The 8,136-nt window shown below is 46.4% G+C and overlaps 2 non-coding genes across 2 annotated transcripts; both read left to right on the forward strand.

Annotated features, from left to right (window-relative positions):
* Positions 1 to 1,721: 1,721 nt before the first annotated feature.
* On the forward strand, positions 1,722 to 1,793 carry Trnai-aau (transfer RNA isoleucine (anticodon AAU)). Its single transcript has one exon. It is a non-coding gene; the product is annotated as a tRNA-Ile (tRNA).
* Positions 1,794 to 4,756: 2,963 nt separating this feature from the next.
* Positions 4,757 to 4,828, forward strand: Trnai-aau (transfer RNA isoleucine (anticodon AAU)). The gene has a single exon. It is a non-coding gene; the product is annotated as a tRNA-Ile (tRNA).
* Positions 4,829 to 8,136: the final 3,308 nt, after the last annotated feature.

The raw sequence follows: 8,136 nt of genomic DNA on the forward strand, positions 1-8,136 counted from the left end.
GAAATACAAGTGTTGTTGTTTGGAGAGCACATCGGTTACGTGTCAGATGTGTAGTCAAGCAGTAATTTGTCGCCATAGCTGCAAATATTAGCCGGTAATATGAAGTGTTGTCAGCTAAAGTCTGATGATGCAGACGACCGTAAGGACGAAGTACCCAAGAGTACCGCTAGGCCGCGCCTCTTTAGCTCAGTGGTAGAGCACTGGTCTAATAAACCAGCGGTCGTAAGTTCAATCCTCACAGAAGAAAGATGAATTTTGGAAATCAGTTGCGCGTCGTGGCCGTATAGCAAACAGTACCTGTGATGACGAACAATTAGCGACAGGCGTTTTTTTAAGAATCACTCTCAGATGCGATTAAGGCGAATGGCGCAGATAAAGCATTTGCCAAAGCGGTACAGCATAAGGTGCGACGAGGCAGTCTGAATTACATTTTATAGATGTATTTCTCACATATCTCAGAGCCTCTCGCGATATTCGTCGTCGTCGTCGTCGTCGTCGTCGTCGTCGTCGTCGTCGTCGTCGTCGTCGCCGCCGCCGCCGCTTCTGCAGAAGTAGCAAATGGCAATCGTAGCAAATGCGGCGAGGGACGCCCTGCCTTCGATTCCGAATGCACAAAGTGTGTGGTCTTGTTTCACAGTCTATATTTGGTCGGGTTCGTCAGAGGTTGAATGTAACGAATGGGTGGGAAAGAGCAAGGGGCAGCGGCTGTGTAGAACGAAAACACAAATCCTCAGGGGTGTGAGCGTTTCGAGATGAGTCGTATACATGTAAATGTTGGTCGTCAGTGACCGTGTGGCCTAATGGATAAGGCGTCGCACTTCGGATCTGAAGATTACAGGTTCGAATGCTGTCACGCTTGTGTTTTTCCAGTTCTGAAAAAGAAACATAACGTTTTAATGTAGCAATTGAGCAGTACGAAACCGTCTGAATGTTGCTGTTGACCATTTTTTGCTTGGAGATGCTCTTGAGCTTGAAACACACACAACAAGACCGGTGTTAACTAGCGAAATGGTCGGCAGAGTGCCGACACAGCGAGTTTTGACTATCACTTGCACATCTAAAACAACGTCGGAAAGTAACTCGTTCGGCTTTTGAGTCACATAAAGTATGTGCGTTAATTTTGACACCACTAGCTCTGCATGTTGTCATGCAATTTCTTTACCTCTCAGAAATGATTATGACATAAAAGTGAAGTACGTGACGAGTGTGACGTTAGGAAAACATTAGGCATCATGGAGAGATTCTGTATGGGACCACCCAACACAAACGAGTACTGTGTGACGTGCTACCCGGCAGGTATTCACCGAGGTAGCCGGCTAGCTCAGTCGGTAGAGCGTCAGACTCTTAATCCCAGGGTCGTGGGTTCGAGCCAGACGCTGGGCGGAACGGAATTTTGTTCCGCTGCAGGTGTAAATTACCGTTTTTCTGATTAACGAGATTTAATGGAAATAGCAACTTTAAACTTTGCCTACGTCTCTGTCAGTCGCAAGGAAGCTGTATTTGAAGGTGAAGGTGATTTTGTAGACATGTGTGAAAGACATGTTCTGAAATGCAAGTGTTGTTGTTTGGAGAGCACATCGGTTACGTGTCAGATGTGTAGTCAAGCAGTAATTTGTCGCCATAGCTGCAAATATTAGCCGGTAATATGAAGTGTTGTCAGCTAAAGTCTGATGATGCAGACGACCGTAAGGACGAAGTACCCAAGAGTACCGCTAGGCCGCGCCTCTTTAGCTCAGTGGTAGAGCACTGGTCTAATAAACCAGCGGTCGTAAGTTCAATCCTCACAGGAGAAAGATGAATTTTGGAAATCAGTTGCGCGTCGTGGCCGTATAGCAAACAGTACCTGTGATGACGAACAATTAGCGACAGGCGTTTTTTTAAGAATCACTCTCAGATGCGATTAAGGCGAATGGCGCAGATAAAGCATTTGCCAAAGCGGTACAGCATAAGGTAGGACGAGGCAGTCTGAATTACATTTTATAGATGTATTTCTCACATATCTCAGAGCCTCTCGTCGTCGTCGCCGCCGCCGCCGCTTCTGCAGAAGTAGCAAATGGCAATCGTAGCAAATGCGGCGAGGGACGCCCTGCCTTCGATTCCGAATGCACAAAGTGTGTGGTCTTGTTTCACAGTCTATATTTGGTCGGGTTCGTCAGAGGTTGAATGTAACGAATGGGTGGGAAAGAGCAAGGGGCAGCGGCTGTGTAGAACGAAAACACAAATCCTCAGGGGTGTGAGCGTTTCGAGATGAGTCGTATACATGTAAATGTTGGTCGTCAGTGACCGTGTGGCCTAATGGATAAGGCGTCGCACTTCGGATCTGACGATTACAGGTTCGAATGCTGTCACGCTTGTGTTTTTCCAGTTCTGAAAAAGAAACATAACGTTTTAATGTAGCAATTGAGCAGTACGAAGCCGTCTGAATGTTGCTGTTGACCATTTTTTGCTTGGAGATGCTCTTGAGCTTGAAACACACACAACAAGACCGGTGTTAACTAGCGAAATGGTCGGCAGAGTGCCGACACAGCGAGTTTTGACTATCACTTGCACATCTAAAACAACGTCGGAAAGTAACTCGTTCGGCTTTTGAGTCACATAAAGTATGTGCGTTAATTTTGACACCACTAGCTCTGCATGTTGTCATGCAATTTCTTTACCTCTCAGAAATGATTATGACATAAAAGTGAAGTACGTGACGAGTGTGACGTTAGGAAAACATTAGGCATCATGGAGAGATTCTGTATGGGACCACCCAACACAAACGAGTACTGTGTGACGTGCTACCCGGCAGGTATTCACCGAGGTAGCCGGCTAGCTCAGTCGGTAGAGCGTCAGACTCTTAATCCCAGGGTCGTGGGTTCCAGCCAGACGCTGGGCGGAACGGAATTTTGTTCCGCTGCAGGTGTAAATTACCGTTTTTCTGATTAACGAGATTTAATGGAAATAGCAACTTTAAACTTTGCCTACGTCTCTGTCAGTCGCAAGGAAGCTGTATTTGAAGGTGAAGGTGATTTTGTAGACATGTGTGAAAGACATGTTCTGAAATACAAGTGTTGTTGTTTGGAGAGCACATCGGTTACGTGTCAGATGTGTAGTCAAGCAGTAATTTGTCGCCATAGCTGCAAATATTAGCCGGTAATATGAAGTGTTGTCAGCTAAAGTCTGATGATGCAGACGACCGTAAGGACGAAGTACCCAAGAGTACCGCTAGGCCGCGCCTCTTTAGCTCAGTGGTAGAGCACTGGTCTAATAAACCAGCGGTCGTAAGTTCAATCCTCACAGAAGAAAGATGAATTTTGGAAATCAGTTGCGCGTCGTGGCCGTATAGCAAACAGTACCTGTGATGACGAACAATTAGCGACAGGCGTTTTTTTAAGAATCACTCTCAGATGCGATTAAGGCGAATGGCGCAGATAAAGCATTTGCCAAAGCGGTACAGCATAAGGTGCGACGAGGCAGTCTGAATTACATTTTATAGATGTATTTCTCACATATCTCAGAGCCTCTCGCGATATTCGTCGTCGTCGTCGTCGTCGTCGTCGTCGTCGTCGTCGTCGTCGTCGCCGCCGCCGCCGCTTCTGCAGAAGTAGCAAATGGCAATCGTAGCAAATGCGGCGAGGGACGCCCTGCCTTCGATTCCGAATGCACAAAGTGTGTGGTCTTGTTTCACAGTCTATATTTGGTCGGGTTCGTCAGAGGTTGAATGTAACGAATGGGTGGGAAAGAGCAAGGGGCAGCGGCTGTGTAGAACGAAAACACAAATCCTCAGGGGTGTGAGCGTTTCGAGATGAGTCGTATACATGTAAATGTTGGTCGTCAGTGACCGTGTGGCCTAATGGATAAGGCGTCGCACTTCGGATCTGAAGATTACAGGTTCGAATGCTGTCACGCTTGTGTTTTTCCAGTTCTGAAAAAGAAACATAACGTTTTAATGTAGCAATTGAGCAGTACGAAACCGTCTGAATGTTGCTGTTGACCATTTTTTGCTTGGAGATGCTCTTGAGCTTGAAACACACACAACAAGACCGGTGTTAACTAGCGAAATGGTCGGCAGAGTGCCGACACAGCGAGTTTTGACTATCACTTGCACATCTAAAACAACGTCGGAAAGTAACTCGTTCGGCTTTTGAGTCACATAAAGTATGTGCGTTAATTTTGACACCACTAGCTCTGCATGTTGTCATGCAATTTCTTTACCTCTCAGAAATGATTATGACATAAAAGTGAAGTACGTGACGAGTGTGACGTTAGGAAAACATTAGGCATCATGGAGAGATTCTGTATGGGACCACCCAACACAAACGAGTACTGTGTGACGTGCTACCCGGCAGGTATTCACCGAGGTAGCCGGCTAGCTCAGTCGGTAGAGCGTCAGACTCTTAATCCCAGGGTCGTGGGTTCGAGCCAGACGCTGGGCGGAACGGAATTTTGTTCCGCTGCAGGTGTAAATTACCGTTTTTCTGATTAACGAGATTTAATGGAAATAGCAACTTTAAACTTTGCCTACGTCTCTGTCAGTCGCAAGGAAGCTGTATTTGAAGGTGAAGGTGATTTTGTAGACATGTGTGAAAGACATGTTCTGAAATGCAAGTGTTGTTGTTTGGAGAGCACATCGGTTACGTGTCAGATGTGTAGTCAAGCAGTAATTTGTCGCCATAGCTGCAAATATTAGCCGGTAATATGAAGTGTTGTCAGCTAAAGTCTGATGATGCAGACGACCGTAAGGACGAAGTACCCAAGAGTACCGCTAGGCCGCGCCTCTTTAGCTCAGTGGTAGAGCACTGGTCTAATAAACCAGCGGTCGTAAGTTCAATCCTCACAGGAGAAAGATGAATTTTGGAAATCAGTTGCGCGTCGTGGCCGTATAGCAAACAGTACCTGTGATGACGAACAATTAGCGACAGGCGTTTTTTTAAGAATCACTCTCAGATGCGATTAAGGCGAATGGCGCAGATAAAGCATTTGCCAAAGCGGTACAGCATAAGGTAGGACGAGGCAGTCTGAATTACATTTTATAGATGTATTTCTCACATATCTCAGAGCCTCTCGTCGTCGTCGCCGCCGCCGCCGCTTCTGCAGAAGTAGCAAATGGCAATCGTAGCAAATGCGGCGAGGGACGCCCTGCCTTCGATTCCGAATGCACAAAGTGTGTGGTCTTGTTTCACAGTCTATATTTCGTCGGTCTCGTCAGAGGTTGAATGTAACGAATGGGTGGGAAAGAGCAAGGGGCAGCGGCTGTGTAGAACGAAAACACAAATCCTCAGGGGTGTGAGCGTTTCGAGATGAGTCGTATACATGTAAGTGTTGGTCGTCAGTGACCGTGTGGCCTAATGGATAAGGCATCGGACTTCGGATCTGAAGATTACAGGTTCGAATGCTGTCACGCTTGTGTTTTTCCAGTTCTGAAAAAGAAACATAACGTTTTAATGTAGCAATTGAGCAGTACGAAACCGTCTGAATGTTGCTGTTGACCATTTTTTGCTTGGAGATGCCCTTGAGCTTGAAACACACACAACAAGACCGGTGTTAACTAGCGAAATGGTCGGCAGAGTGCCGACACAGCGAGTTTTGACTATCACTTGCACATCTAAAACAACGTCGGAAAGTAACTCGTTCGGCTTTTGAGTCACATTAAGTATGTGCGTTAATTTTGACGCCACTAGCTCTGCATGTTGTCATGCAATTTCTTTACCTCTCAGAAATGATTATGACATAAAAGTGAAGTACGTGACGAGTGTGACGTTAGGAAAACATTAGGCATCATGGAGAGATTCTGTATGGGACCACCCAACACAAACGAGTACTGTGTGACGTGCTACCCGGCAGGTATTCACCGAGGTAGCCGGCTAGCTCAGTCGGTAGAGCGTCAGACTCTTAATCCCAGGGTCGTGGGTTCGAGCCAGACGCTGGGCGGAACGGAATTTTGTTCCGCTGCAGGTGTAAATTACCGTTTTTCTGATTAACGAGATTTAATGGAAATAGCAACTTTAAACTTTGCCTACGTCTCTGTCAGTCGCAAGGAAGCTGTATTTGAAGGTGAAGGTGATTTTGTAGACATGTGTGAAAGACATGTTCTGAAATACAAGTGTTGTTGTTTGGAGAGCACATCGGTTACGTGTCAGATGTGTAGTCAAGCAGTAATTTGTCGCCATAGCTGCAAATATTAGCCGGTAATATGAAGTGTTGTCAGCTAAAGTCTGATGATGCAGACGACCGTAAGGACGAAGTACCCAAGAGTACCGCTAGGCCGCGCCTCTTTAGTTCAGTGGTAGAGCACTGGTCTAATAAACCAGCGGTCATAAGTTCAATCCTCACAGAAGAAAGATGAATTTTGGAAATCAGTTGCGCGTCGTGGCCGTATAGCAAACAGTACCTGTGATGACGAACAATTAGCGACAGGCGTTTTTTTAAGAATCACTCTCACATGCGATTAAGGCGAATGGCGCAGATAAAGCATTTGCCAAAGCGTTACAGCATAAGGTGGGACGAGGCAGTCTGAATTACATTTTATAGATGTATTTCTCACATATCTCAGAGCCTCTCGCGATATTCGTCGTCGTCGTCGTCGTCGTCGTCGTCGTCGTCGCCGCCGCCGCCGCTTCTGCAGAAGTAGCAAATGGCAATCGTAGCAAATGCGGCGAGGGACGCCCTGCCTTCGATTCCGAATGCACAAAGTGTGTGGTCTTGTTTCACAGTCTATATTTGGTCGGTCTCGTCAGAGGTTGAATGTAACGAATGGGTGGGAAAGAGCAAGGGGCAGCGGCTGTGTAGAACGAAAACACAAATCCTCAGGGGTGTGAGCGTTTCGAGATGAGTCGTATACATGTAAATGTTGGTCGTCAGTGACCGTGTGGCCTAATGGATAAGGCGTCGCACTTCGGATCTGAAGATTACAGGTTCGAATGCTGTCACGCTTGTGTTTTTCCAGTTCTGAAAAAGAAACATAACGTTTTAATGTAGCAATTGAGCAGTACGAAACCGTCTGAATGTTGCTGTTGACCATTTTTTGCTTGGAGATGCTCTTGAGCTTGAAACACACACAACAAGACCGGTGTTAACTAGCGAAATGGTCGGCAGAGTGCCGACACAGCGAGTTTTGACTATCACTTGCACATCTAAAACAACGTCGGAAAGTAACTCGTTCGGCTTTTGAGTCACATAAAGTATGTGCGTTAATTTTGACACCACTACCTCTGCATGTTGTCATGCAATTTCTTTACCTCTCAGAAATGATTATGACATAAAAGTGAAGTACGTGACGAGTGTGACGTTAGGAAAACATTAGGCATCATGGAGAGATTCTGTATGGGACCACCCAACACAAACGAGTACTGTGTGACGTGCTACCCGGCAGGTATTCACCGAGGTAGCCGGCTAGCTCAGTCGGTAGAGCGTCAGACTCTTAATCCCAGGGTCGTGGGTTCGAGCCAGACGCTGGGCGGAACGGAATTTTGTTCCGCTGCAGGTGTAAATTACCGTTTTTCTGATTAACGAGATTTAATGGAAATAGCAACTTTAAACTTTGCCTACGTCTCTGTCAGTCGCAAGGAAGCTGTATTTGAAGGTGAAGGTGATTTTGTAGACATGTGTGAAAGACATGTTCTGAAATGCAAGTGTTGTTGTTTGGAGAGCACATCGGTTACGTGTCAGATGTGTAGTCAAGCAGTAATTTGTCGCCATAGCTGCAAATATTAGCCGGTAATATGAAGTGTTGTCAGCTAAAGTCTGATGATGCAGACGACCGTAAGGACGGAGTACCCAAGAGTACCGCTAGGCCGCGCCTCTTTAGCTCAGTGGTAGAGCACTGGTCTAATAAACCAGCAGTCGTAAGTTCAATCCTCACAGGAGAAAGATGAATTTTGGAAATCAGTTGCGCGTCGTGGCCGTATAGCAAACAGTACCTGTGATGACGAACAAATAGCGACAGGCGTTTTTTTAAGAATCACTCTCAGATGCGATTAAGGCGAATGGCGCAGATAAAGCATTTGCCAAAGCGGTACAGCATAAGGTGGGACGAGGCAGTCTGAATTACATTTTATAGATGTATTTCTCACATATCTCAGAGCCTCTCGCGATATTCGTCGTCGTCGTCGTCGTCGTCGTCGTCGTCGTCGTCGCCGCCGCCGCCGCTTCTGC

The sequence above is a fragment of the Schistocerca gregaria genome, unplaced genomic scaffold (assembly GCF_023897955.1).
Source record: "Schistocerca gregaria isolate iqSchGreg1 unplaced genomic scaffold, iqSchGreg1.2 ptg000169l, whole genome shotgun sequence".
Lineage (NCBI taxonomy): Eukaryota > Metazoa > Arthropoda > Insecta > Orthoptera > Acrididae > Schistocerca > Schistocerca gregaria.